Source organism: Limulus polyphemus, unplaced genomic scaffold (assembly GCF_000517525.1).
Source record: "Limulus polyphemus unplaced genomic scaffold, Limulus_polyphemus-2.1.2 Scaffold1475, whole genome shotgun sequence".
Classification (NCBI taxonomy): domain Eukaryota; kingdom Metazoa; phylum Arthropoda; class Merostomata; order Xiphosura; family Limulidae; genus Limulus; species Limulus polyphemus.
In genome coordinates, this window is record NW_013667085.1 from 175,677 (window position 1) to 180,212 (window position 4,536).

Consider the following 4,536-nt stretch of genomic DNA (forward strand, 5'->3'; position numbering starts at 1 on the left):
GATTGGTTATTCACATGTCATATATTGAAGTAAGTGTATATAAGGGACCGTTTCCACAAATGGAAAGAGGTGAGCAGGGTCACTGTGTTTGATTCAGTACACGAGTGATATCTCAGCAAATAGAAAAGATATGAGGTTCTTATTTTATATTCTAGGTTGTCAGTATCGATAATTTGAGTTCCTAATTTGTACAAAACTATAGACTTAGTATTTTGACACTCGTAAACATCTAATTTTAGCCAGTACTGTATTCAACATACCATGTGACACACAAAGATTGATGTTTAACAGTTTTTTTTTAAATATTTAAAAAATTAAATAATGTATAATACTAACATTTGAATTATAATGTACAGTTTGATACCAAACTTATTGATATGGTAATGACATGGCCTTTGACCCATGACCTGTCTGGAGAGGGTTCAACCCAGCCCTCACATGCTCATCCACCACCAATTACACCTTTGCCTTAACTATGCACTAGGCTCAGTACCTTTCTTGCTTCTTTATTTTCTGCTTTCATCCTACTATTTTCCCCATCTAATAGGCCAATCTTCCCCAAACTGTCTCCAACTTATCCTCAAGTAAGCAAGCTTTGTGAGTATGATGTACTGTGTGTTCCTAAGCTTCCTGAAAGTCACAACTAAACCAACAATTTTCATAGCCAAACCCTGTCATCCCTATTAATTTTACTCAACTTTCCCCAGGATGATCTTTAACCATATTGAAGTTGATAAGTTTTTATTTCCTATTTCTCATCTATCCGCTCAATAACTGTATACTTAACTGAAATTAAGCTATTTCACACTATAGATTAACAATAAAATCCCTATTAACTTGTACTGTTACTTACTAGTACTACACACCACTTAGTTGCATATACACTCTTAAGATAAATAATCTTTCCTACTTGCTAACACTTATAATAATTCTTTGTTTTAAACTAATATTTAATAATTTGAGTAACTTATAACTTAGTACTACTACCTTGAAATTAATCCAGGACAACTAGACACCTAAAAATAATGATGAAGTAGGACATTTAGACATCACATGTTTATTATAAAATAAAACAATAATTTTCTCCATTATATGACCTGTATATATATTTAGGCCTACTACATTACCACTTTAATTTATTCCATTGTATGAACTATATACATCTAGGCCTATTTTGTAACACTAAAACAACAACAAGCTTATTCTTGAATCTGCTGTGTTTTTCTTTAAATGTGATAAACATCTGTAAAACTATTAAACTTGTTATGCTCTATATATCTCTGTTGCCTTAGCTAACATATCAGTTTCTTTGATTCCATTTCCAAGTTCCCTTATCATTATGCAAATTTAGTTTAAACTGTCTTCAGTAAATATCTTTAGAGCTTCCTCAAACATTCTACGACCTAGCCTACTTAAATAGAGCCTGTCTCTTGCCATAAAATAACAAACCCAATTTAAATGTAGCCCTTTTTGTCTATATACATATCCAACAAAATATATTAAAACAAATTCTTACTAACTGCATGTATCACGCATCCTTTGATAAACCATTTTACAAGTTTGTAATTCTAAATCACAAATAATATTTTTCAAAAAACAAGTTTGCATTTGGGAATATAAAGGTTAAACTTGTTATCACTGATATTTAATTTTGTTTATCCAACTTTCTCATTCTACCATTGAAACATACCACATAAGAATGCATGATTCAAAAGTCATTTTTTATTCTTTTGCAGTCCAAAGAAGAAGAAAAATGTACTTGTAAACTGCTCCTTAAACCTTAAATAACTTAATCTAGAAATCTTTGTAGTGCATTGGTTGAATTAGAAAGTCTGGTGTAAGTTAGCATATCCACTCTTACTTTTCCTCTTTCAAGAGAAAACAATTTCAGGGATCTTAAATGTTCTCATATGATAATATTTTTATCCCAGGTATCATACTAGTAACCCTCATCTAAATTCTTTCCAACAATAAAGTTTCATTCTTAAAGAGCCCGAGATTGAACACAATACTCCAAATAAGGCCTAACCAGTGTCTTGTACAATAAAATTGTAACCTTTTTTGACTTGTACTCAATAGTTCTTTAAAAAACTAGCAGCAGCAATTCTGCTTGGATGGCTTAAGAGAGTAATCAGCTAAAACACCAAGATTCTTTTCTTCCATAACACTGTTAGTTTTATTCAATAAAAATTATATTTGTAATTTGAATTATGATAACTCACATGTCATTTAAGATTCATTCACCTAAATAGTCTAGATCCTTTTGTAAAGCAGAAGCATCATTACAGTCGACAACACCAAATACTTTAATGACAAGAATATATGCAGGTATATAATTATATTGCCAATATAAATGGAATCAGTATGGGATAGTTTAATTAGGCTAAAAAATTTATTTGAGGTTTTGTTGGATTGTTTTTTCATTTAATATGTGAAATATTTTACAAGGGAGGATGATATTTTTAGGCCTAGTTCTTAGTATTGAAGAAGATATGATTCAAAATTCTGTTTTTCAAAAGCACTTGAATGTAAACTGGTTATGCTATCTTCATTCTTAATTTTTTAATGCATGCTGGAGTTATTAGTAGACATTTCTCTTAATGTATATGAAATAACAAACTATATCTCCAGAAGTTATCAGTATTTGCTCAATATTTTGCTATTACAGCTTTGTCAGTAATCTACAAGTTGACTAATCCAGTTGAAACTAAATGTAGTGAATTTAGTTGCAACTGGATTAGCAAACTTGTAGGTTTATCAATTGCTCTGACAAAGTTGTAATAGTAAACTACTGAGCAAATATAAATAAATTCTGGAGATATAGGTTACTTTATTTACATTAATAAAAATTTCATTGTCTCTGTTGTTTTTTTAATGAAATCAGTTGTAGATTTAATAAGAATTATGTCCATGCAGAATGTATTGAGAGAGAAAAATCTGTAAAGTATGGACAATAAAGGACCATTTGGTCCTTCAAGACTGTTCTTGCACATCCACTCCTGAAGAAAATATAGTAAAAAATATAATCTTAATCCCATCTTTTTTTAAAGGAATTTATCACTTCCTCTCTTAAACTCTTACGAGGTGCCAACTCATTCCTCAGAAAAATACAACTGTTTAACTTGGAGCCCTTGTCTGCCTTTTCCAAATCTTGTATCTTCTCATTCTGTTATCTTCAGGATATAGCACAAAGTAATCAGAGGCCTTTATCCTATCAATTCCAGGAAAATAATGTAAATTTCATTAAGATCATCTCTTACCCTTTATCTCTCAATGGAAAACAACTTGAAAGATCTTAAATAAGGAAGAGAAAGTTATCATTATGACAAAGAGGGATATGTTAATGTTTATTGGCTTAAAACATCATACTCCTATTTTTGGAAGTAAACAAAGCTGAAATGCTAACATTTTGTTCTTCCCTTTTTGTTTTAAAGTGATGAAGGCTAGGAAGAGGTTTCCAACTTGACTAACTTTTTGTTTTATTCTACTGATGCTGAAGAAGTTTTTTCTTTCTTTCTGGAAAAAGCTTCTTGAGAATAAAGGTTTGTCAGACATAACCTTGTAGAAGCTTAGCAGAAAGATGGTGGAAGTTTTTATTGCTATTTTTCAGAAGTCTCTTGACACTGGGGAAATTCCTGATAATTTGAAGATTGTCAGTGTAATCCATATTTAAAATAAAGGGTCTAAGGAGATCTGAAAAAGAATAGGCTTATGCGTATTATATGTAGTCTGACTTCTGTTTGTTAGCAAGATTTTTAAAACTGTTGTCAAATGTCATTTAGAAAATCATTAGGAAAGTTGGCATGTAATTAATGATTTTAGCATGGTTTTAGAAAGTTTTCTTACCTAACTAATTTGGTGGTGTTTCTTGATAGAACTTCATTTATTGGGAGAGGTCATTCTGGTTAATGTTATGGTACTTACCTTGATTTTCAGAAAGCATCAGATAAGATGTCTTACAAGAAATTGTTTATAGGATTGGTTGAGAAATGATGAAATGGATTTAAAATTGACTTAGTGATGGAAAGCAAAAATTATAATGGGTGTCTTTTTATTTTATTTTTTTACTGAGAGAATGCAACTAGTAGGATCCCTGCGAGTTATGTCGTAGGATCTTTGTTATTCATTTTATGTGTTAATGATATGGATGGCTTTTTGGGTAGTGGTGTTACTAAAGTTCCAAAATGCCAGGAACATCTGATTCTGTTAAGAGTGCTTGTCTTATCCAAAAGGACCTTGAAAGTTTTATTCAGTGTTTTTTAAGGGAAAGGAGAAGGTCTCATGGGTTTTGTAAAATTGTTAAAAACTTCGATTCCATAATTCCAGCTGATTTTTTTATTTTTCTCTCATTAAAAACACTGTGGAGTGTAAAGATAGAAGACAAATTTAAGATATGGAAAATTCAAACATACCGTATTCTTCTGTGTATAAGATGCACTTTTTTACCCCAAAATTTGATGTCAAAATCTGCTTGCATCCTATACACCGAAGGTATGAATAATATATATATGTATATATACAATACACACAAGCCAT

The 4,536-nt window shown here is 30.8% G+C and overlaps 1 protein-coding gene across 3 annotated transcripts in view; it reads left to right on the plus strand.

Moving 5' to 3' along the window:
* LOC106463758 (membrane-associated guanylate kinase, WW and PDZ domain-containing protein 1-like) overlaps positions 1-4,536 on the plus strand; it is a 117,786-nt gene that overhangs the window by 15,062 nt on the left and 98,188 nt on the right. The gene's annotated exons all lie outside the window — the stretch shown is intronic.